A 27,189-nucleotide genomic window follows, 5' to 3' on the forward strand; every position below is an offset into this window, starting at 1 on the left:
CAAGGCCCGATTCTCTCGGTCCTTATCTTCGAGCATCTCGGCCGTGGTACGAGTTAATGAGTCCTCCTGAGTGGAGTCAGCATAGATAGCCTGAAGATACCCTTGCGCTCCCGGAAGTGAAGCTGGCATGTAACGGAAGTCGGTGTTCCGAAGCAGGCCAGTCCGGACTCGCATGATGGTCATCATGGAATAGGCAGCATCCTGCACAGCCATCTCAACGGTAACCCCGAGTCCATAGGAACAGTGAAGGGATCGGTAGATCCAGGATAAGAAGGAAATATCCTGACGGTGCAGAAATACTGGCTTTGGTTAAAGTCGCGGAACTGCTCTTCGACAGTGTATTCGGGATACCAACGGTAACCTATCTCGATCATGACCCGGACTAACATAGCAGTATGACCGGGCACGTCGAGGCACGTGGTCAGGAGAACCACTTGGTTTTGAGGACGGTTGGCCATCTGAAAGCACAACCACAATGCAAAGACATTAGAATTTCTAGGGAAAATTGGATAGCATAACGGCTGTAAATGCTCAGAAAAAGATTTGAGACATCCACAACAGTTCACAATACCACTCAACAACATCATATCAAGGTTCTGATTCAATTAGCAACATACTAAGAATAGTAGAAACTGAACTGGTACTTGTAACAACAATCCTACAATCGTTGGCTCAAAGTGTGGTGTAAAATACATATGCATCGTCAACCTAACTGTCAGTGTCAAAACCGGCGGATCTCTGTCAGGCCCCCGATTCCAAGTCACATCGATCTAGCCAGTAACACCTCATATCACTTTGCGGCCTCACGCACGGTATCCCATGGGTGTCGCCTTACCATGGCCCGGGACTGTTTGCGCCTTTTGGGTCACGTATATGATAGTGTCGCTAGCATCCATATGACAGAGAACCCGGGCCGACATGGCTAGTCGTGAACCCAAAGCGGCACAGACCTATGCAGACAGGCATACATGAATCACATCGAACATGTCGGTCATCAACGAGTGATTCCGGGCTGTAGCACTGGGCTAACAGGACTCCGGGGAACCCCGGGCTGTAGCAGGCTAGGCAGGACTCCTGAAGTCACCGTGTGACATTTCCCCGAAGGGACAGACATAGGGACGAAGTGAAACACATGCCGGCCAGTCAAGTGTCCTGAACAGTAGTGCTGGGCTAGCAGGACTCCGGTGAACCGGGCTGTAGCGGACTACTATGGCTCGAGGAACACTAGACTACATTTCCCCATAAGAAAGGCTGCCAAGGATAAACAACTAGATTGTCGGATCCCACTCATACCAAGCATTTCAATCATACACACAATATGCCCGATATGAGTACATACAACATGGCATCACAACAAAACTCTACAACTCAAGTACTTTATTTAAAGGCCCCAGAGAGCCATACATAACATGTTCATACAGATAGGGGTCACATGACCCGACACTCAAGTCATACAAACATACAAGCACATGCGGAAGCAACTAGTCTGAGTACAGACTCTAGAAAGAAAGAAGGCTTCTCGAAGCCTGTCTATCTACATAGGGCCCTCCATGGCCAGGATCACCACCTGGGTGGCTAGTCACTCATCGACGTCAAGGTCTACATAAAACCCATCGGAGGGGCAGTGTTGTCGTCTGAAAACAATAAATAAGCAAACATGAGTACAAAGGTACTCAGCAAGTCTTACATCAGAACCTACTATACATGCTTATTCTCAAGAAGGCGGTGGGGTTGATGTAGCAAGCCAGCTTTGACTCTTGGCTAAGCTATCGTTGGGTAACGCCAGGGTTTTCCCAGTCACGACGTTGTTTTCGACGGCCAGTGAATTGTAATACGACTCACTATAGGGCGAATTCGAGCTCGGTACCCGGGGATCCTCCCTCGTCATCCTAAGAGAGGGCCATCCTCGGTACTCACACTTATCTTGAGTCTTTTAGTAGTATCCATTAACTTGTCTATGAACTGTATAGGCAACCAAGTAGTCCTTTACCGCGGACGCGGCTATTCGAATAGTTTATACCCTGCAGGGGTGTACTTCGTCATACACTCTTTCACCACTTACCGCCGTTTACACGACATGTACTCGGCAACCTTCAAGCGGAAGCCCAGCAAGGGTGTCGGCCACGGCCTACCTAAACACTTAAGTCTCTAGTCCAGGTTTATCGCCTATCCAGGTTCCATCCGCAGGGAGTCCGGCCGAGGTTTCCACATACGGCCCCGAACGATGTGAACATGGTTCCCGAGGCACCAAACGGGTGACTCGGTACACCGCGCCACGGTGTATCTACCGCAACATAGCCCACCCCTAGGGTCAGCGCTACGCACGGCCGCCAACACATAACCTACAAACACCAGAAACTAATTGCAACTCCTGGACAAAGTACTAGGGTGATTAAGAAGCCGAGAGGGTCCATTGGTTTCGGGCCCAATGTACGGTAGAAACTGCATCTTAAATCACACATACAGATATCAGTTCTTATGGACGGCCTCAATGAAACAACCCACCATGTACTCCTACATGGCCTCTCATCGATACCTTTACCAAAACATGTTCAATACATCCCTCATATTACCGACATAAGCATTTCACTCTAGCTCATCACCCAGATGAACCAGACCTGACTCAACTCTAAGCATAGCAGGCATAGCAAGGTAGGAATCACATACATGGCTCAGTCAACTCCTACACATGCTAGTGGGTTTCATCTAGTTACTGTGGCAATGACAGGTCATGCAGAGGATAAGGGTTCAACTACCGTAGCACACAGCAGTTTGAATCGCGATGTCTTAATGCAGTAAACAAGAGCAGGAGCGAGAACATGGGTTGTATCGGAATGATCAATGGTTGCTTGCCTGATGGAGTGGTAACGGGATACTGCCCTTCAGTTGGATACTCGTGAATATCCTCGGAGGCAAAACCTACCACGAAGAACACATCGGAACACAATCAACACATGACGATATGCAACAATATGATGCATGCTATGACATGGCAATATGATTGTGTCTTGGCCTAATGCAAGCTAAAATAGGAAGGCATGAACCCATTTGAATCAAAGATTCAAATATTAGCTCATTAAACATGGCATTTATAGTGCATTTCCTTATTCTGCTTAAACAGCAAGGTAAACTTGTTTTGTCATGCATGAAACCATTACAGATGGATAGATTGAATTTTTCTGATAATTTTTCATATATGATTTATCTCATTTGGAGCTATGGTTGAATTTCTATGAATTTTTGAAGTTTGAACTATTTTCTGGAATTTCCTGAATAAGAATAAATCCAGAAAATGCATTACTGCATCAGCATTGCGTCATGCTGACCTCAGCAGGTCAAAGGCGCCAGCCCAGGTCAAACCTGACTGGTGGGCCCCTTCTGTCAGCCTCTCAGTGCACTAACTACGTTTAGTTAGCCTAATTACTGGGCAGGGCCCACTAGTCAGTGACTATACTAATTAAACTAACTAATTTTAGTTAGAAACTAATTTGGATAATTAGCATAGTGGGGCCCCACTTGTCATTGACTCAAAGGAGTCAACCTGGGCCCACCCAGGGGTCAAACTGGGTCAACTCGCCGGCGGCTCGACGCCGGCGAGGCCCGAGACGGCGGAGGGCTTCGGATTTGGTCCTCCGGTGACCAAATCGACGGCGGAGACGTGCTACGCGTAGCTGGGGCTCGTGCGCATCTAGTGGGGCAAGTGGGAGGAGCTGGGGTGGAGTGAGCTCGCCGGAATCGAGCTCGTGGCGGCGGCCGGAGTTCGGGCGAGGTCGGTTTCGACGCTACGGTGCATGGGAGGAAGAGCTGGTGGTGGTTACGGGTTCCTGGTGCTGCACTGAGCACGGTGAGGCGCTCGGATGCATGCTTCCACGGCCGTAGCCACGACGGCGACATGGCCGGTGGCGAGGAGCTCTCGGGTGCGGTGGAAACAGCGGCTACAGGGGCCAAACGAGCACGGGGGCTAGGGGGAAAGGAAGAGGTGCTCACAGCGGAGTCGGAGAGGGGGTCAGCGAGCTCGGGGAGGTCCTGGCGACGGCGAATCAGCCGGAGACGGCTCGGGTGCCCGAGGTTGAAGACGAGGGCGAAGGCGGCGTTGCAGGGCTTCCGGCGAAGCGTGGCTTGGTGGGGAGGTCGAGGGAGTCGAGGCGGAGCTGATGGGCTCGTCGGAGGGGCGAGGGGAGGTCTCTGGCGGCGACTACGGCGATCGGCGGCGAGGGACGCGCTCGGCCATCGTGGGAGAGGATGAGGGAGACGAGGGGGAGAGTGAGAGAGGATGAGAGGGAGACGTGGGGGTCACGTGGCGTCCTCTAGGCGTCTCCCAGCGTCGGCAGAAGCAGGAGGTGGCCGGTGCGTGGCCGGCGCGCGGCGAGCACGCGCCCCTGCCTCCTGGCGCGAGGTAGGGGGTGACCGGCCAAGCCAGGTAAGGCCCAGGTGGGAGGTAAGGCCCAGGTGGGCTTCTTTCTCCTTTTTTTGATTTAGTTTCTGTTTTCTATTAAACTGCAACTGTTTAGCTTTATTTAAAATACTAGAACATTTCCAAAAATCCTGAAAATAAATGTGGCCTCTGTTTAGATTATTTCCAACAGGAAACATTTACTCCCAGAATTATTTGGGCATTTAAATTATTTTATAGCATTTAAATGCCCAAATTCAAATACTTATGATTTAATTCAATGACCTTCTGTTGACCTAGTAAATTGTGCACCTATTTTGCCAGAGGTTCTAACCCAAGGCAAAGAGGGTGAACATTTTAGAAGGGCATTTCAGGTTCATTGAAATTATTTTTAGTAAACCCTAGTTGATTTCAAGAGGGGTGCTGGGGGTTCTGCCTTCCCCATTTCAAGTTTCCGATGAAAAATAAACATGATGCACACTCTAATGCATGGACTAGCTAGGGTGTGACAATCTCGGGTAGGGGGTCCCGAACCGTGCGTCTAGGATCGATGGTAACAGGAGCCGGGGGACACAATGTTTACCCAGGTTCGGGCCCTCTCTATGGAGGTAAAACCCTACGTCCTGCTTGATTGATATTGATGAATATGAGTGTTACAAGAGTGGATCAACCACGAGATCGTGATGGCCAAACTCTACAAGTCTAGCCTATGTGGGTATAGTAATGAGTATATGTGGTGTCCTTTCTGGACTATCCCCTTTGGTTTATATAGACACCAAAGGGATCTAGGGTTTACATGGAGTCGGTTACATAAGAAGGAATCTTCGGTCACCAAGCTTGCCTTCCACGCCAAGTAGAGTCCAATCTGGACACGGTGCAGTCTTCGGCCTTCATGTCTTCACAACCCATCAGTCTGTCCCATAGATAACAGGCCGGACGCCCGAGGACCCCTTAGTCCAGGACGCCCTCAGTAGCCCCTGAACCTGGCTTCAATGATGAGGAGTTCGACATGCACATTATCTTCGGAATTGCAAGGTGGGTTCCCCTTTCTCCGAACTCCAAGATAGTCTTCGGATGCAATGATGGTATCCGGACCTGTCATACACACAACCGCAGAGAGAATATAATATTTGCACGAATCTAATATGTTGACAGCTTTTTCCCAACACTACATCACGTCTCTCCGGTTATAATTTTGAAACGTTTTTCTTCAGCCAATCCACGCTACGAGGCGTGGTTGCTACTGGCACGTCTTGTCAAAACAGAGATCGTATCCCCTTATAGCGGGATTCTCATCAATGCGAGCATGGGTAACTGAACCATGTCATTTATACAGTCCTAGGGAACAGGCGAATCCTAAGGCGAGTGAGGAGGCGTTTAATATTTACTGCCTTTATAAGGGGATAAGGATTCCCTCTTCCTCTCCTCACGCTCTCTCTGCCTCCGTCTTTCCGATCTCAAGCTCCAGCGCCCAAGCTCTCATCTCCTTTCCACTCAAGTAACCATGTCCGGATCTGGTGGTCAGGGCAAGTGGATGGTCTCCTCCGTCAAGGAGGAGGACATTACTAAGCTCCGGGCGGCCGGATATTTGGCGAAGGAGATCGCCCATCATCTGTGAGCCGAGGGACAAGTTTTCCCCACGCCGGAGCCCACAGAGAGGGTGCTATTCATCCCCCATTTCTTTCGTGGGCTAGGGTTTCCACTCCACCCTTTCGACCGCGGGCAGATGTATTACTACGGGATAGATTTCCATGATCTATACCCAAATTCCTTCCTCAACATCTCGGTGTTCATCATCGTGTGCGAGGCCTTCCTCCGCGTCCATCCCCACTTCGGGATGTGGCTCAAAGTCTTCAACGTGAAGCCGAAGGTGGTGGAGGGACAACACGCGGAGTGCGGAAAGGCCATGGTGAGCAAGTTATCCAACGTCTCATGGCCCGAAGGCACCTTTGTTGAGACAGTAAAGGAATGGCAGAAGCAGTGGTTCTATATTGCAGAATCTCGCGGCACCACCTGGGCCGCGGCTGCTGAATTCCACTCCAGCGCTCCCATGCGACTCACCTCCTGGGTCGAGAAGAGTCCGGACTGGTGTGCACCTGACGAGCTAATAGGGCTGCAGATGCGTGTCCAAAGTATGGTGACCAAGGACATCAAGCTCGTCAACGTTATCCAGGTGATGCTAATCCGCCAGATTCTTCCCTGCCAGCACCGCAACCGCCACTTATGGGAATTCAATCCGAAGAAGCACCAGACCCTAAAAAGGCTCTTCGACACTTCTCACGAAGGGCCCTGGAAGTTGTACTTTAAGGGCAATGAGAGGTCACTGGCCACGGACTCAGACCGTGGTCACAACTGTAACCGCCCCGCCAATGAGGTAAGTTACTTTTGATGTACTCCCAACTTAAATGTTTTGAGGATGATGTCTGAGATTTTAGTATTGCTTCCTCAGGATTGGGTGGAGAGGGCAAAGCGGATCCAGTGTCCGGATCCATTGCCCTAAGAACCAGTCATCCCACGCCTAGCGAAGATGCTGGTGCCGGCGCCATATACGGCGCCGGAGAAGAAGGCTTAGAAGAAAGCCAAGGGGGCCAAGAGCGGCCCCCATCGCAAGGGTACTTCGGACGCGGCGTCCGAAGATGACGAGGCCCATTCCTCCGTCCCTGAGGACAATGATGAGGAAGAGGAGGGGGAGGAGGAAAAGAACCCTCCTCCCAAGGAGAAGAAGAAAAAGAGGGTGGCCTCGACACATCTGGAGGTGCAAGTGCCCAAAAAGAGTAAGGGCGCCACAGCGGTTGACACCGCGTGGGACGTCGACAGTAGTCTGGAGTGTCGCCCCCGTACCGGGCCCCAGGCCGCATCGTAAGTGACATGACTTATTTGTGCCCACATCCATCCCTTTCTTTTTATTAATCTAACATGGTTAATCCATACTATTGCAGTCCGGCCCGTGACCTTACCCAGCGATCCTCATCTGGAGGTTCGTTGGCTCCGTCGAAGATGGCGAGCATGTCGCCACTACCTGATTACTCCCCCGGGGCCAGGGATGACACCGAAGTGTTATCCTAGAGGACCGCTCCGAAGGGAGGAGCCCAGGACGTTGTCTGGGAGGCGCCATAAGGCGGGACCTCCACTACCGGACACATGGGGGAGTCAATCCCCATGGAGACTGGCAAAGAGGGCCGTATCTCGTTCGGCCCTCAGCCGAATACGATTCCGGAGACCCATGTGGCTCCGGAATCGGGCGAGCAGCCCCCTTTGAAGGAGGGGGGTGTTTCGCCTCCACCGGTGGCTCCTGTCCATCCAGGAGCGCCAGACGACCTGATGGGGGCGCTACGAAGTGCCTCCATCGTTGACGAGCATCGTATCCTTATGGGTGCAGTGATTGAGAAGGTTCAGTCCGCCAAGAGCAGACTGAATGAGGCCTGCAGTAGCCTATTAACTGGTTTTGAGGTAAGAAAGAGAAAAACCCCGTATAGACCGTAGCCCCTGAGACGATGTCCGGTGTTCGGCGAGGAGGACCGGACAGGGGATCAATCCTTAATTATAAGAGGCTGATTGAATATGTATTTATAAGCAGGCGTCCCTGTTGGCTACGACCTCGCATGCTGCCGAGGTCTCCTAGCTGAAGCGGAGGCTGGAGCGGACCAAGAACGAGCTCGGCGAGGTTAAGGTTCGGCTCCAGGAGAAGCAAGGTGAGGGACAACTTGCTATATGTTCGGGAAGGGATAAACGCTGTATATTGACAGTGGTATTGTGATATGTGCAGAAGCCGCGACCGAAGTCGAGGCCCCCGAGGAAGGCCTTGGGCGAGGCCGAGGAGCAGGCTGTCCAGCAGCAAGCCACCCGTAAGAAGCTAAATGCCCGGGTCAAAGAAGTCCACCAGGAGCTCCAAGATGCGGTGAAAAAATGTGAGGCCTTGGAGCATGACGCGTCGGATCGAGGGACCGAACTCACCAAGGCTCGTCAGAGTGCAGAGACCGCACGAAATGAGGCCCAGGACGCCCTCCAGGAGATCCAGGAGGCCAAGAAGATCACAGCGGCTAAGACATTTAAGATGCAAAGCAAGTATGCGGAGAAGCAGTACCTTTTACTAACCCGGGTTCGAAGTTCCCTAGGGGCTTTTGCAGATTTGCCACGCAGTGTATCAGACGCTGTGGAGTTCTATCGAGCCGAAGGAGGGGGTTCTTCGGAGAGGCTCTTCTGGTTGCAGTATACGGCACCAGAGCATCCCGTGTCCTTCACCGATCAGCTGAAATAGCTGGTGGAGCTGCATAGGGTGGCCGAACAGGCCATTAAGGATATGATAATCCGGCTGTGGCCAGCCGAAGCTATGCCTAGTAGCTACTTCGGACTCGTGAGGCGGATGGTGGATGACTGTCCTCGGCTGGACGTTATCAAGCGCTCTGTCTATATTGAAGGTGCTCGTATGGCCTTCGCTCGTTGCAAGATGTGGTGGGCGAAGAGGAACGCTGTTGAAGTCGCCAGCGGGCCGTCGGAGGGCAAGGAGCACTGCACACCCGAGCGATATTTCTAGGATGTTGTAGAAGTGTCTCGACTTGTAGCGACGCAATGTTCGCAGGACATTGTATTTGAATAAATGTATTCATGTTGCCTTTGTCTTGTATTATGGGAACAAAGCCAGTTTTTGTGAAGTAATTTTATTATACTTTGAATTGTTTCCTCCTGTACGGCCATGTTGTGTGTAATCTGAGGGTTGGGCAATCATCGGCTTCTGCCCTCACGTAGATAGTACGGAGGTGTTTAGAACGGAATCTAAACAATCTTGATCCAATTACATGGTCCTTGAAGGAGTTGTTTAGCGCAACGAACAAGGCAATCAGACTTTATGGCTTTAACGCCCTCACTTAGCCATAGGAGTTTTATAATAAAGCATGGGCGCAGCCCCTAGTTTAATCCAGAGTACTGTCAGCATAAGATTGGGAAGTTCCGATCTCTCACGTGACGCGGAAAAAATCTCCAATGATTTGTAACCCTCGAGTAGCTGACCGGCTCTTGCCACATCATGGCAATTAGTTTTCGGGTTTCTCTACTGAGGTTCTCGTCTGGTCAAAGCCAGGGCACAATTGCAGTAGTTCTCCCTTTACTACCCTAGCCGATGGAGCGGAACGTAGGGTAGCAAGCACAGGAGACGGGCAACCCAACTATTAACCAAAGACATGATTCGGAGACAATGCATATAACGCTAAATTCGGGGTGCCGAACATATATGAAAGGTGTTTAGACTGTGCTGCCGTTTTGTGGGGCGACAGGTAGCCCTGGCGAATATTAAACGTAAAAGAGTGTCGATGCAGCAAATAAGCACATCGAAAATAAAAACGAAGGAAGAAGCGAAAACCACAGGAACTGGGCAACGAACCATTTTATTATAACTGGATGGATACGTCAAGGTGTATCTTGTACATATGGTGTGGGAAGTATCCGGCCATTTAACATGCCGGCATCAATAGGGCGCAGCATGCGGGTCCTGAGAAATAAGTATGAATACCGTCAAGAAGAACGTATAAAGGTTACCCTACACACCTGTGTTGCCTGCCTCCGTTGTATTTCAATCCTTCTAAAGGACTTGACATCAGGCCTGCGGAAAAGGGTGCCTGAAACAAGAAAAAGAAGTAAAAGTATGTGTGTCCGGGATCGTTCTGGCCGGATTGTAGACCCTGAGTTATCTCGTGCCTCCATCGATGTCCATGGAATTTTGAGTGCATAATTGTGTACGCGTGGTACGAATGCCACTACCTTTTTGGGGCTGGGACGGAAGCCGGATTGCTAATCGAGCTCTTGACGAGCTGTGTTGTCCTGTTGCAGTGTAGTCCGGACCCGCTTTATGGTGTTCGGGGGCTTGGCAGCTAGGTTATAATACTGCTTGAGAAGGCCGCTCTATGCTTCAGCTGCTAGGGCGGCGGTCTGCTCCTCTGTTCAGAGCGAGCGTTCTGTGTTGCCATTGACTGTTATGAAGCCGCGTGGACAGGGCATCTTGAGCTTGAGATAAGCATAGTGTGGTTCTGCGTTAAATCTAGCAAACGCGGTTCGTTCGAGCAGTGCGTGGTAGCCGCTGCGGAAGGGGACGATATCGAAGATTAACTCTTCGCTTCGAAAGTTGTCCGGAGAACCGAAGACCACCTCCGGCGTGATTGAGCCCGTACAGCGGGCCTCTACACCTGGCATGACTCCTGTAAAGGTAGTCTTTGTTGTTTTGATTCACGAGGGATTAATGCCCATCTTCCATACTATATCCTGATACAGCAGGTTGAGGCTGCTTCCGCCATCCATCAGGACTCGTGTTAGGTGGAATCCGTCAATGATTGGGTCCAGGACTAGTGCAGCCGAGCCGCCATGGCGGATACTAGTCGGATGATCTCGTCGATGATTGTTTCTTTTGTAGCGTTTGTTCCGTTGGCCGGACTAGGATCCACTGAATCCGACATTGACTGTGGTGTCTTCGGTGTTGTCTCCATTGCTTCTGTGTTTGTGTCTATTGCGCCGGAGCTTGCCGGTGCTGTTCTTGGCCTCTGTAGGGCCTGCCTCGCTGGCTGTGTTTTTGCTGGGAGCCAGCCAGCTGTCCTCGCCTGCGCAAAAGCGGGTCATGAGTGCCGTAAGGGCTGCCATTGACTTCGGCTTTTCTTGTCTGAGATGGCGTGCTAGCCATTCGCCCCGGATGCTGTGTTTGAAGGCTGCTAGGGCCTCGACATCCGAACAGTCGACGATCTGGTTCTTTTTGGTTAGGAACCTAGTCCAGAATTTTCTGACCGATTCTCCGGGTTGTTGTACTATGTGGCTTAGGTCATCGGCATCTGGTGGCCGGACATAAGTTCCTTTGAAGTTGTCAAGGAAGGCTTCTTCCAAGTCCTCCCAGCTGACGATGGAGTTCTCAGCTCAGGCAGGCTATTTAGCCAGTGACGGGCTGGTCCTTTGAGCTTTAATGGGAGGTATTTGATGGCATGGAGGTCATCTCCTCGGGCCATGTGTATGTGGAGAATAACATCTTCGATCCACACTGCGGGGTCGGTTGTTCCGTCGTATGATTCAATATTGACAGGCTTGAACCCCTTGGGGAATTCATGGTCCAGCACCTCGTCTGTGAAACAGAGGGGGTGTGCGGCACCTCTATAGCGGTCCGCGTCATGGCGTGTCTCCGACGACGTTCGTTTGTGGTTATCGACCCGGGTGTGATTAAGTTTGTCACGTCTGAATAGGTAGATGTCGTCCCGACTATGGAAACGTCCTCGCGATCCGTATATAGATCTGTTGTGTCCTGCTCTATTGTCCAATTCCTGCCGAAGATCGTATGTATGGTCCCGAGCTGGTCTATCCCTGTTTTTGCGAGGCGGTGGGGTGGGCTGCTATTCGGCCTGAATCGCCGCTTTATCCCGACCGCAGGGTGGCTGTTCAGCCGCCCTGTCCCGACCACATGGTGGTCGGTCCGCACTACGCGAGGGATATATGTGCTCCGGCGCCTCCTCATTGAATTGAGGTAGCAGTCTGTGCTTCAGGTAGCTCTTGGCTGGGCGGCGGAGGCTGTATTGCTCGGTTGTCAAGATATCAGTCCATCTGTCGACGAGCAGGTTTTGTTCAGCTTGAAGCTGCTGTTGTTTCTTTTTTAGGCTCCTTGCAGTGGCTATGAGCTGAAGCTTAAAGCGCTCCTACTCGAGAGGATCCTCAAGCACGATGAAGTCTTTGTTGCCAAGGCTTGTCTCCTCCTCGGAGGGTGGACGGTAACTATCATCCTCGGGGTCATCTTCTATGGCCTGTTCGTTAGTGTTGTCTTGCCTGCTGTCGTGTTCCTGTTCGGATGTAGCCCTGGCGGGGTCTTCAATGTTTGCGGCATCGCCCTGAGTACTATTTTCTCCGGTGCTAGTGTTTATGTCCTTTGAGCGACGAGGCTTAGGGCGGCGTTTGGGCCGCCGACGCTTGGACTGTGTCTCGAAGGCTTTGTTCGCATCCGGCTCTTCTTTGTCGCCGCCAGATCCTTTAGGTGTATCAACCATGTACACGTCGTATGAAGAAGTAGCTGTCCAACTCTAGTGAATGGCAGTGCTTGGCTTTGCTCCTTTTCAGCATCGTCGTCCATGCCGTCGATGTCTTCGGAGCCATAGTCAAGCACGTCGGTTAAGTCATCGACGGTGGCTATGAAGTGGGTGGTGGGTGGGAAGCAAAATTCCTCATCATCCGTCTCTAGCTCGAACCGGACATAGTTCGGCTGGGAGTCCTTCTCCAAGGACAGATTCTTTAAAGATTTTAGCACGTCACCCAAAGGCGAGTGTTGGAAAACGTCAGCGGCGCTGAACTCGAAGATCGAGAACCGATCTAGCTTGGTGTTCGCGGGCGTACACAGTTTGGAACATATAGCCGGAGACGAGTCCGAAGTTCCGTTAAAGCGAATATTGTAGGGTGTCGAGTCCATGTGCGGCTCCAACACCGTGGACTCTGAGGCCTCGGATGGCTCGATCTGCTTCGGCTCTAAGGTCGTTGCAGCCGCAGGAACCATCTCCTGGGTGTGATCCGATGACAGATTTAAGTCACGTTCATCGGGGTGAGGTGGAGCGATCGCCGTGGGCTCAAGTCCCTCGAAGATCAAGTCTCCATGGACATCCACGGTGTGGTTCAAGCTTCTGAATCTGACCTGATGGCCAGGGGTGTAGCTGTCGATCTGCTCCAGATGGCCAAGCGAGTTGTCCCGCAGTATGAAGCCGCCGAATACGAGGGTCTGGCCGGGGAGGAAGCTTCCTCCTCGGGCAGCATCATTATTGACGACTGAGGGGGCCATCGAACCTTTTGTCGACGACACAGTGGAACTCTCAATGAAAGCACCAATGTCGGTGTCAAAACCGGCGGATCTTGGCTAGGGGGTCCCGAACTGTGCATCTAGGATAGATGGTAACAGGAGACGGGGGACACAATGTTTACCCAGGTTTGGGCCCTCTCTATGGAGGTAAAACCCTACGTCCTGCTTGATTGATGTTGATAAATATGAGTGTTACAAGAGTGGATCTACCACGAGATCGTGATGGCCAAACCCTAGAAGTCTAGCCTATGTGGGTATGGTAATGAGTATATGTGGTGTCCTTTCCGGACTATCCCCTTCGGTTTATATAGACACCAAAGGGATATAGGGTTTACATGGAAGTCGGTTACATAAGAAGGAATCTTCGGTCACCAAGCTTGCCTTCCACGCCAAGTAGAGTCCAATCCGGACACGGTGTAGTCTTCGGCCTTCATCTCCTCACAGCCCATCAGTCTGGCCCATATATAACATGCCAGACGCCCGAGGACCCCTTAGTCCAGGACTCCCTCACTAACCCTCACTCAGTGTGTGGATTTCTAGCTCGAAATCATGGTGCCACATCAAAGTTGTCCATTTTTACTCAAAAACACACCTCTCCATACATATGTTTGGGCCACACGCATGCAGTGGTTGTCTTCGGGGACTAGCTACTTGCGTGATTATTGGCGAGCTAGCCCATCTCCGGGGTCGCATGGATGGCCATCACTTTGACTAACAACAAGAGAGAGGTTGTACGACCAAGGTGGATTATTCTTGGTCCGTTTTACAATCCATCTTGGTGAGATATATGCCTCTCTGGCCCGTCGACTGAAAGTGTGTGTGTGTGGGGGGGGGTTGCTACATCGCACTTTGCTAGGTGAACCTCGGTTGGGAGGGGGCATGCATTCATAGCTTAATTAGGATTCCCTTCGTGGCAACATGAGGGGGGTGGGGGCTGCTAGCTACTTCACACTTTGCTAGGTGAACCTCAGTTAGGGGGGGGGAGGGGGCATGCTCATAGCTTAGGATTCCCTTCATGCCAACATGAGGGGGGGCTGCTAGCTACTTCACACTTTGCTAGGTGAACCTCGGTTGGGGGGGCATGCATTCATAGGTTAGGAATCCCTTCGTGCCGACACGAGGGGGGCTCCTAGCTCTACTTCACACTTTGCTAGGTGAACCTCGGTTGAAGGGGCATGCATTCATAACTTAGGATTCCCTTCATGCCGACACGAGGGAGGGGGGCTGCTAGCTACTTCACACTTTTCTACGGTGAACCTCGGTTGGGGGGCATGCATTCATATATAGCGTAGTATTTACTTCATGCCGACACGAGGGAGGAGGGGGGCTGCTAGCTACTTCATACTTTGCTAGGTGAACCTCGGTTGAGGGGGAGGGGGCATGCATTCATATATAGCTTAGGATTCCCTTCGTGCCGACACAAGGGAGGAGGGGGCTGCTAGCTACTTCGCACTTTGCTAGGTGAACCTCGGTTGAGGGGGAGGGGGCATGCATTCATAGCTTAGGATTCCCTTCGTGCCGACCCGAGAGGGTGGGAGCAAGCAATATCATGCGCTTGCTACGTCTTGAGCTTGCATTGGTTTTCCCCGAAGAGGAAGGGATGATGCAGCAGAGTAGCGTAAGTATTTCCCTCGGTTTTTGAGAACCAAGGTATCAATCCAGTAGGAGGCCACACTCAAGTCCCTCGTACCTGCACAAAACGATAGCTACTCGCAACCAACACAATTAGGGGTTGTCAATCCCTTCACGGTCAGTTACGAGAGTGAGATCTGATAGATATAATATTTTTGGTATTTTTGGTATAAAGATGCAAAGTAAAAAAGTAAAACCAAAGTAAAAAAGCAAAGCAAGATTAAAGTGATGGAAATTGATATGATGAGAATAGACCTGGGGGCCATAGGTTGCACTAGTGGCTTCTCTCAAGAGCATAAGTATTCTATGTTGGGTGAACAAATTACTGTTGAGCAATTGACATAATTGAGCATAGTTATGAGAATATCTAGGCATGATCATGTATATAGGCATCACGTCCGTGACAAGTAGACCGAAACGATTCTGCATCTACTACTATTATTCCACTCATCGACCGCTCTCCAGCATGCATCTAGAGTATTAAGTTAAAAACAGAGTAACGCCTTAAGCAAGATGACATGATGTAGGGAGATAAATTCATGCAATATGAAATAAACCCCATCTTGTTATCCTCGATGGCAACGATAAAATACGTGCCTTGCTGCCCCTTCTGTCACTGGGTAAGGACACCGCAAGATCGAACCGAAAGCTAAGCACTTCTCCCATGGCAAGAACTACCAATCTAGTAGGCCAAACCAAACGGATAATTCGAAGAGACTTGCAAAGATAACCAATCATACATAAAAGAATTCAGAGAAGATTCAAATATTATTCATAGATAGACTTGATCATAAACCCACAATTCATCGGTCTCAACAAACACACCGCAAAAAGAAGATTACATTGAATGGATCTCCAAAAGAGAGGGGGAGAACTTTGTATTGAGATTGAAAGAGAGAGAAGAAGCCATCTAACTACTAACTATGGACCCGAAGGTCTGAGGTAAACTACTCACACTTCATCGGAGAGGCTAGGATGATGTAGAAGCCCTCCGTGATGACGGCCCTCTTCCGGTGGAGCTCCGGAACAGGCCCCAAGATGGGATCTCGTGGATACAGAAAGATCCGGAACAGCCCAATTAGGTTTTTGGCTCCTGTTCTGATCATTTGGGGGTATGTGTGTATATATAGGAGGAAGAAGTACGCCGGAGGAGCAATGAGGGGCCCACGAGGCAGGGGCGCGCCCTAGGGGGGGGCGCGCCCACCCTCGTGACCGCCTCTTTTGTTCCTTGGAGCAGGGTCCAAGTCTCCTGGATCACGGTCGGTGACAAAATCACGTTCCCGAAGATTTTATTCCGTTTGGACTCCGTTTGATATTTCGTTTCTTTGAAACACTGAAATAGGCAAAAAAATAGCAATTCTGGGCTGGGCCTCCGGTTAATAGGTTAGTCCCAAAAATAATATAAAAGTGGAAAATAAAGCCCAATATAGTCCAAAACAGTAGATAATATAGCATGGAGCAATCAAAAATTATAGATACGTTGGACACGTATCAGCGCTTTGCGAGAGAGGTGCCACATCGAAGTTGAATTTGGTACTTGAAAATCAAACCACCCTTTTCATACATAAATTTGGTCCACATGCAAGTGTGTTCATGTCCTGACCCTCTCCCACGTCATTTTTCGCTTAATTTATGAACATTAGACAAGTTGGATGACGCAACAGACGCGGTTCACTCAAACTAACCGTGTGCCACGCCAGTGCACCTGTCACGCACACATCCGCATAGTACATTGGGCTCCACGAGGCTCCCCCTCTCAAAAATATCTTCCCGCTTCGAGGGTTTTTCTGTTTCATAACGCACGCTTGTTATCTCCGGACCGTGTGCGATGTTTCTTGTTCCCAATTCCGCCTACATCGAAAATATCTGCCCACCTCGAGGGTTTTTCTTTTTCAAAACACACGGTTGTTATCTCCGGACCGGGTGCGATGCACTATCATCAAAATTTTCAATAGCCCGGCATTTCACTCCCGTGTTTGACTCCCGCGTAGTAAAATTTTCAGTACCCGCGTCATTTCCTCAAACACCCCACGCCCCCTCCACACACACACACACACAAACACACACACACACCAAAACCTCCTCGGGCATGCACGCGCGCACACACACACACACACCCTCCCTTGCTAGAAACCCTAGCAAAGTCCCCGTCGCCACAAGGCCACCATTATCAACATCTGCCGGTTTGCCCGTGCAGCTTACCCATCGATCTCCATACCCAGGCCGCCCTAAGTTTCCTAGATGACGCCTGCCAAACACCCCCTTTCCCACAGATCCCCATCCCCATCCCCCACTCCAGAGTGTCACAGCCTAAGCCCGGCTACGCTTCCCATGGAGCTCGAGGAGCGACTAGCCCAAAAGAGGTGTATAGCGGTCTCTTCGCCCGACGTCCTCGAGGAAGCTGACGACCATTACTGGTGGTAGGCACTCAAGCAGCGGGCTAGAGTATGCGGGCATGTCTCTTCCACCGGCTACGACATCAAGGTCATCGACAGCGACGCCCTGAGGCGGGTTGTGTCACAGGTTAATTGGCCCACCCCAACCCCTCGGGTTCAACCGCCATCGATCTCATCCATGGTCCCTCTGTTGATCTCCTCTAGCTCGTTGTCAACAATTTGCCATTCTACATCGCCATCGAGCCCCTTTTGTCATTTCTGAAGGACACGTTCTGCGATGCTGGCTTGGGATCCACAGCTTCCAAGTCAGACCTCATCAACGGCGACCACAAGGAGGGCACCCTCTCCGGCTCTTCCAAGGGGAAAGAGCCCATCTGCTCTTCCAAGGGGAAAGCGCCCATCTGCGACATCAAGGAGGGCACCCTACAACCGTGCTCTTCCAAGGGGAAGGAGCCCATCTGCGACAACATGGAGCGCATCAAGGGTCTGTGCTCTTCCCACAGGAACGGGCCCATCTATGACAAGTGAGGAAACCCATGATTTGTTTATTTCAGTTGTTCACAATGTGATGCTTTATATGCGAAATTATTTACTGTGCACTACATTTCATCAATCCAGTTTTAAATATACCGACAGGAATGCATATATTTTCTTGCTGTTAAGCCTGTTATAGCTAGCATATGCCTCTTTTAAAGTTTTTTGATTGTTCGGTTGTTTGTAGTTAGCATATGTTCAGTGTCAAATGCTATCTTTGGTTCTTCGTAGTATGCCTTGTTTATTCTAGTTAACGTGAGGTTCGATATGTGCAAGTATGAACTGTGCAGTTCAATTTCATCAGTGCCAGTTTCAACAATACCACTATGAATGACTACATTTGGTTGCTGCATCTTGTAGTTAACATGCCTTTCCATTTTTATTTAACCATAACCAGTGTACTTAGACCGGCACAATACCAGTTTGAATGACCCTGTTTGCTTGTTGTTAAATGTTAGGCCTGTTGCAGTTAGCACATTTTTCCACTTGTTTTGCTTTACTAGCGTCCTTAAACCTGCACTCTGAAGCTATCTTTTGGAGATTATTTTGTCTGCCATGTGTAATTTAGGTTGATGTTTAGCCTGTTGTGCTTAACATGCTTCTTGATGTACCTACACAGGAAAATTTTGGGAATGACTGTTGTTTTCCATCAAGGTTAGTTTCATCCCATGGCTTATATCTGCTCACTCTTTAGGATATCCGTAGCTGGTACCATATAGGCCGGAGGCTGATAAGGGACTAATCGGTGAATCAGACTTTTAACTAAATATATCTGCAACCCATTTTTCCTTAGGTTAACTAGGGCCATATGTAATATATCTGAGGCTACATAGCAACATGCATTGTACTTTTAACTAGGGCCATCCTAGGCTACATAGCAACAAGGAAGAGTGTTACATTAATGTTCTAATGATGTCTAGATATACGTAGAAGAGCAGCAACAACAATAGCAACAACACAACCCTGTTTGGATACTCAACTACTGAGGGAGTCCTGGATTAGGGGGTATCCGGACAGCCGGATTATATCCTTTGGCCGGACTGTTGGACTATGAAGATACAAGATTGAAGACTTCGTCCCGTGTCCGGATGGGACTCTACTTGGCGTGGAAGGCAAGCTAGGCAATACGGATATGTATATCTCCTCCTTTGTAACCGACCTTGTGTAACCCTAGCCCCCTTCGGTGTCTATATAAACCGGAGGGTTTTAGTCCATAGGACAACATACAATCATACCATAGGCTAGCTTCTAGGGTTTAGCCTCTCCGATCTCGTGGTAGATCAACTCTTGTACTACTCATATTATCAAGAATAATCAAGTAGGACGTTGGGTTTTACCTCCATCAAGAGGACCCGAACCTGGGTAAAACATTGTGTCCCCTGCCTCCTATTACCATCCGCCTTAGACGCATAGTTCGGGACCCCCTACCCGAGATCCGTCGGTTTTGACACCGACATTGGTGCTTTCATTGAGAGTTCCACTGTGCTGTCGCCGTAAGGAAGGATGCCTCGTCTCGTTGTTAAAAACGACATTACCGCCGGGGGAGACCTGGCTGTCGGCCAAACTCTCTGGCTTGGCAGTTTCATCATGACCGCCCGTTCGGCCGCTGCACCGACGATGACCTCTCGGGTCATCAAAAACAGCCTCCACGTCGGCTCGGAATTCACCGAGCAGATGGATCCAATGGAGCTCTCTTCCCTAAACGAGCTCTTGGATCATATCGCCGCCTTGTGAGTGGCTACAGACTATGATCGAATTGGGCTTAAACCCGATCAAAGGGAGATTAACTCTCCACCGGTCACCCACCATATTGCGGTAGTGGAGGAACAATGTGCGGATTCCCGAGCTCTCCGAGCCGGATACCCGCTTACGGGAGGACATCACCCAAGCCCTGAACCTAGAATCAGGCAGCAGGCTAGACTTATCGGGAAACACTCCGGAACCCGAACGTCCAAGATTGGAAACTCCTCGCCCCCTGGGTCTCAGATCGGGTAGAGGTTCGGACTCAAATCCACCCACCCACCCAGACATAAACGATCTTTCCCACATCAGGCAAGAGCCCCATGAAACAGTACATCATTATTGGGCCAGATTCCTCCTTGTGATGAACAAGGTTAAGGACTGTCGCGAGGAAGACGCAGTCTCATTTTTCTACAATAATTGCACAGACAAGGGAATCCTTAACGCCTTAAGTCGCCGTGACATATCACGCTTCGCTGACTTGGCGTCCATAGTACGAAAGTACTGTGCGATGGAAAGCGCCTGGAAAACCGAAACGAAATTTTGGGATAATCCGGCTCAAAATATACACCTAGTCCGAAGTAAAAGGGTGCACTATTGTAAGACACCCGAGTTAGTTACAAAGAAACAAAAACCCTCTACAGGGCATGGAACCGTATTGGAGGGATGGCTTAACGGACCTTGCAAAATTCATAGTACATCGGATACCATACCAACACACATCCTTAGAGCATGTTGGATACTCCGGCAGGTGGCCAAAAGTGGTGAGGATCTTCTTATCCCAAATGCCACAGAGCACCATCCCGTGGATAACAATACGGTATTAACATTTTTTGAAAACTTCGCATCAAATAATATGCGCAAGCGAACACTCCGTAGCCTCACCGAAATCTGCCATGTGGCAGCAATGAATCCATGGAGTGACGCGACTATTACCTTCAATGCCAGCGACGAACCTAAATTCCAAACTGCCCGAGCACCAGTTGCACTGGTCCACAGTCCAATTGTGGACGGCTTTCGACTCACCAAAGTACTCATGGACGGCGGCAGTGGATTAAACCTCATCTATGAGGAAACTCTTCAAAAAAATGGAAATAGACTGGAACCGCATTGAGCAAAGCAGCACAACCTTCAGAGGAATCATCCCCAGTCGGGAAGCACGCCGTGCTGGGAAAATCACACTAGATGTGGTATTCGGCACGCCGGAGAACTATAGGTCCAAAGAAATTACATTCCAAGTGGCCCCGTTCAGTAGTGGATACCATGCCCTTTTAGGACGGGATGCGTTCACGATCTTCCAAGCCATACCCCATTATGGGTACATGAAGCTCAAAATGCCCGGGCCCAACGGAATCATCACTCTCGGTAGTGATCCGGACACAGCACTCCGCGCCGAAGACAAAACAGCCGCATTGGCCCTTGAGACATTATCCGATGCCCTTTAGGCCGAGGAATTAACCACGCTACGCTCCACAGTGGACAGGGACGACGTAATACTTGACAAGAGATCCAAGTCCACCTTTTTTAAACCAGCGGATGAAATAGTCAAATTCCAAGTCCACCCAACGGACCCTACAAAAACAGCCTCCATCGAGGCACAGTTAAACCCCGCTATGGACGCCGCACTACGAGAGTTCCTGCGCGAGAATTGGGACATATTCGCCTGGCACCCCTCAGACATGCCAGGAATCCCATGCAGGCTGGCCGAGCACACCCTCAATATCCTTGAAGGATTCAAGCCGGCCAAGCAGGCTCTTCTGTGTTTCTCTGAACCTAAGAGACAGGCCATGGGAGAGGAACTATCCAAGTTATTGGAGGACGGATTCATTAGAGAAATAAAACACCCGGACTGGCTAGCAAACCTGGTGATGGTACCAAAGAAGGACAAATCCTGGCGCCTATGTGTCGATTTCAAGGACCTCAACAAGGCTTGACCAAAGGATCCCTTCCCCCTCCCTCGCATTAATCAAATTATCGATGCTACCGTAGGACAGGAGTCATTGTGTTTCCTCGACGCATACTCCGGCTACCACCAAATCAAGATGGCGGAGTCCGACCAAGCCGCAACGGCATTTATCACACATACGGCCCCTTCTGTTTCAACACAATGCCTTTTGGGCTCAAAAACGCCGACGCAACATATCAGCGCATGATTCAGACATTTCTGGAGAAACAGATCGGCCAAACTATAGATGCATACATAGACGATGTGGTCATCAAAACCAAACATGTCGACTCTCTAATTGACGACTTGAGGCTCACATTCGACAACCTCCGAACATACGACATCAAGCTCAATCCGGAAAAATGCGTTTTTGGCGTACCAGCCGGAAAGCTCATGGGTTTCATTGTCTCCAGTAGAGGAATTGAAGCTAATCCGGCCAAAATCTGAGCTTTGTCACAGTTGGCTACCCCAACAGACCTCAAAAAAATCCAGAAATTAACTCGATGTGTGGCGGCTCTAAGCCGCTTTATCTCCCGCTTAGGAGAAAAGGCATTACCCCTTTATCGCCTCCTTCGGCGCACCGAACACTTCGAGTGGACGGATGCTGCCATAGCCGGATTGGAAGAAATAAAGGCCATATTGGCAACCAACCCAATCCTGGCCGCGCCAAACATCGGCGAACCAATGCTGTTGTACATTGCGGCAACTCATCAGGTTGTAAGCGCAGTGCTCATTGTCGAACGAGAAGCGGACGGACATAAATTCCCTCTTCAAAAGCCGGTATATTATGTATCCACTATCCTCACTCCATGCAAATCATGGTACCCACATTATCAAAAGATAGCCTATGCGGTATTCATGGCATCCCGGAAGCTGCGACACTACTTTCAAGAGTGCTTGATTACAGTATCCTCGGAAGTGCCACTTAATGATATTATAAACAACCGCGACGCCACAGGACGGATTGCCAAATGGGCCATTGAGCTCCTCCCATTCGACATAACATACAAACCTCGGCGAGCCATTAAATCGCAAGTATTGGCCGACTTTGTCGCCGAATGGACGGAAGCCGAACTCCCTAAAGAGTACGTCGCATACTCCAATAGGATCATGCACTTTGACGGCTCCAAAATGCTGGCTAGTCTGGGGGCTGGCGTCGTCCTGACGTCCCTAACTGGAGATACAGTGCAATACGTACTGCAGATACTGTATACAGACTCCAACAACGCAGCCGAATACAAAGCCCTATTACATGGTCTTCGGATGGCAGTTTCCATGGGCATTCAACGCCTAGAGGTATGTGGGGATTCGAACCTCGCAATATCCCAAATAAACAGAGACTTTGATGCCAAAGATCCGAAGATGGCGGCCTATCGAAACGCTGTCCTAAAGATGTCAGCTCGGTTCGAGGGGCTCGAATTTCACCATGTGGATCGGGAAAACAATCAGGCGGCGAATATCCTCACCCGCATCGACGCAAAATGCGATGCGGTCCCCCCAACATCTTTTTGGAGAGGTTGTTTAAGCCATCCGTGGTATGGGAAGGGGACACTGGTAAGAACAGTCCGGACCCGGCCAAAATGCCCGATACCAAACACTCTGACATAATCGGAGGCTCCGCCACCGAAATAACACCTTCAACCCACGTCATAATGGCCATCATTGCCCCGTGGACAGAACCATTCTTGGCCTACCTAGCTAGGCAGGAACTTCCCGCGGACCAAAATGAGGCACGCTGCATAGTACGGCGATCTAAAGCCTACAGGGTCCACGAGGGAGAGCTGAATAAAAAAAGCACTACCGGAGTCCTTCAAAGGTGCATCTCCGAAGAGGAAGGGCGGAAGCTTTTGGCAGAAATTCACGCCGGACTTGGCGGCCATCACGCCGCAGCCCGGGCCCTTGTAAGCAAGGCCTTCCGTACAGGGTTTTATTGGCCGACGGCCCGGGCAGACGCACATGACTTGGTCCAACGTTGCGCTTGTTGCCAGCTTTTTGCAAACCAAAGCCACATGCCACCCACCGCCCTCCAAACAATCCCCATTACCTGGCCCTTCGCGGTCTGGGGGCTTGACATGGTTGGACCCCTTAAAGGGGGAACACATAAGAAAAAATACTTACTGGTCATGGTGGATAAATTCACCAAATGGATAGAAGCCAAACCTGTTAAGACAGCCGAATCTGGACCGGTGATAGACTTCATATCCGGGGTCGTACACCGGTATGGCGTCCCCCATAGCATCATCACTGACAACGGCACGAACTTCACGGCCGATGAGGTAAAACTCTGGTGCAACAACATGGGCATCAAGCTCGATTATGCTTCCGTCTATCACCCACAAACCAACAGCCAAGTTGAGCGAGCAAATGGTATTATCATGAGCGGCATTAAACCCAGATTAGTGCGGTCCTTAAAGGAGTCTAACACACACTAGGTAGAGGAGCTCGACTCCATACTCTGGGGGCTGCGGACCACACCGAACCGTACTACCGGATATACACCCTTATTTATGGTGTACGGCGCAGAGGCAGTTCTGCCCTGCGACATAATTCATGACTCACCTCGAGTGTGCATGTACGAAGAAAGAGAAGCCGAGCTTGATTGGCAGGACAGTCTGGACACCCTGGAGGAGGAGCGCGACGTGGCAAAAGCCCGTTCTGCATTTTATTAGCAACAGGCTCGCAGATACTAAAGCAGAGAAGTACGAGCCAAAACTTATAACGTTGGTGAGTTGGTTCTATGCCTGCCAGAGAAGAAAAAGTCCGAGCTCGAGCCCAAATGGGAAGGTCCCTTCATTATTGACCAAGTTCTGACCGGTGGAGCGTACCGTCTGCGGGATGCATCGAATAATCGACTTGAGCCGAACCCATGGAACGCAGCCAGGCTCCGCAGATTCTACGCCTAGCGCCAGACTCTATGTTCGTCTCCTTCCTCTGTCCATTTTTTTGCATATACATTATCTGTCCTTTTTCTCTTTCTTTCTTTTATTCTTTCTCTTATTCTTTCTCTAGGCCTTCAAGGGCCAACTTGTGCCTCGCTCGCACATTATAAATGCGCTAACCACGCTCATTATACCTGGGGGCTTCTTAAACAGAAGCTTAATTATCTATCTGGGCTTCTTGCCCAGCACATGTGTTATTCTTCCACATGTACCTTTTCTTCGCCATTATATGCATCGATATGACTTAAGTTTTGGCCAAGATGGGTTGCCTGGCTCTTGTATTTATGCCCTACGTTCCCGTTAATTTGGCTAGGGCATAAGGGGAGCACCTCTGCGATTGTTATTGCCGGGTCAGCCGGATGTGTACCTCAGACTGGGTGAAGCCGAAAGCTAGCGTTCTTAAGGGAATATTCGGTCGGTGAACAAAAGATGATTTTTATTTATTTTCCATATGTGCCCCCAGATGTTTTTCCCGCGTTTCCCCTCGCAGTCCGGACATGCACTTTAGGGCATGCGTACCCAGGGAAAGGAACCCTTAACGGAACTATTCTCCCTGGAAGATGTTTCTTACTACCCATGTAATATAACATAACTAGTTGGGCACTTGTCTGTTCAAGCACTAATGACCCCTACGCCTGGCCTCAACGCATACCCCGGTTCTTATATAACTGAGCGGGTATTCGGATACACTCCGGACTATCGGGTCCCGAGGTTGAAGCGAAAAGGCCCGCCATGACAAATGATCTACAATCCGGCTAGAAGGCATTATACATGTCACTTTAATTACATAGTCATGTAGACTGACTAAATTCCTCTTCTATACCATCCAATAGGCGGTCTAGCCTACAATCCTGTTGGGAATACTTTGCGGCTAATTCTACTTGCCCATAGACTAAGCTAATGGGGATCTCTTTCCCATCGGGCCACACAGGTCCGACCTCGGCCATGTGATTTGGGTCAGCCTTGGTATACTGCGTCTTCCCCATGGCCCAGGCTTCCCTGGCACCTTGACGGCAGGCAGATATCTTCCATAATCGGAAGCGCCGCCGTCCTCCCTTGAGCCTCTCCACAAGCTCTCCAACGCCTCCCGGCAAGGAGACGGATGGCCACAAGGCCTGGGCAATACTTTGCATCACCTGCCGAACTTGTTCGTGTAGTTGTGAGAGCTCGGATAGAAGATCACCTGCAGACCCGGGCATCTCCTCCGTGGGACGACCCGTCAGCATACCTGCAGACATAACTGTATTAGTCGGCTTCTCCGTCGTCCCCTTTTTAAGGGTTCGTTCAAGCACTTACTGAATATGCCGTGTCGAAGCCGCTTATTCTCCTTCCCGGAGTCCGCAAGCTGGGCTCAAACATATTTTAGTTCCACGCTCAGCTTGGTATTGGTGTCTTGGAGATTGTTTTTCTCCCGCCTGACCTCAGTCAGCACGCGTTCGCCAACCTTTAGTTGTCGTACGGCGTGCTGGTCCTCCGGATTCTCTCCGGATTCATCTGCAACATCTATTGTTTGATCTGCAGCCATGTCGCACACTATATGGTACCTTTCATTCTTTGAAAGAAATGTTACCACCTGGGGCCTTTTTAGGTTCCTTCGATGCGGCAACAGCGGCCCGAAGTTGGGTCTTGCATTCCTCCAGCTCCTGTGACAGTCGAGTATTCTTCTTTGTAAGAACCTGCACAATAAGATGATCCTTAAATCAGTTCTGCTAACTGTTTCAAGTCTCAGGGGCTACTAATACATATAATCGTCAGATTAGCTTACCCGTACATCCTTTACATACTGGTCCATGGCTCTGGCTAGACCATTTTGAGCAGCACGGAGGTACGCCTCTCCAGAATTGAAGGCATCAAATGCCTCTGGTGAGAAGCAAGCATCGCGGAGTGCGCCCCGGCGACGCCTATGATTCATGGCGCTCTCCACTTCTGAATTTGTAGCGGATATCCTATCAGCATCCTCTGTAGGGGGAGTATCCGGCGTCCGCCCTATGTCGGCTTCCACCTTTATGTCCGGTCCTAGAGCCCGACTGGTGGAAGTGTGATCGGCAGCCTCACCGGACATATTCCGGCGAGCGTTTTTTCTGTTAAAGAAACATGGACGTAATTACATTTCAAGAAATACGACAACCACGGAGCGGGGTTTCTGTCATACCTCTGCGCCGGCGTCTCCGTCCTGACCGCCTTCCTTTTTGGTCTGCCCGGCCTCGGTGCCTCTTGTTGGCGAGTGGCTGCGGGTTCGTCATGGCGTCCCGAATGCCTTCCTTGTAAAAAAACACCATATGTATATGGTAGGTGAAGTGTCTAAAAGGGGATCCTAGTTTTTGGAGTTGGGATTTTTGATTTTTCTTACGTGCGATGCAGGAAGTAGGCCGGGATAGTCGGCCATAATGGCCACCATGGCGTCATCACAACTTAATTGATAGAACTGCCGGTCTATCAGCTCCACGAATATGTCCGGATCTTCTTCGAGTCCGAGACCGAGGGCCCGATCAGGGTCCTCTGGTTGTGGAGATGGGCTGCTGACCTCCCTTATGGCTTTTCGCAGTTCCTGCCACAAAATGGCAAGGTGAGTACCTCCGACAAAGAATCCGAGAAGAATGGGAGTAAGGAGATATAACTCACCCAGCTTGGAGGGTTGTACATGGAGAATCCATCTCGTGGCTTGATGCGGGTGAACTCCTCTTCCTCTCCCTTGAACAATTCGGACAGAATTTTTGCTAAAGCGGCAGCGTTGTCCGGACCCTTACGCCCGCAACGGGTGGCGTCATCTTCCCCGTTAAAACACCACCCCTCGATATTGAAGTGGTTGC

Source organism: Triticum urartu, chromosome 4 (genome assembly GCF_003073215.2).
Source record: "Triticum urartu cultivar G1812 chromosome 4, Tu2.1, whole genome shotgun sequence".
In the NCBI taxonomy this organism is placed as follows: domain Eukaryota; kingdom Viridiplantae; phylum Streptophyta; class Magnoliopsida; order Poales; family Poaceae; genus Triticum; species Triticum urartu.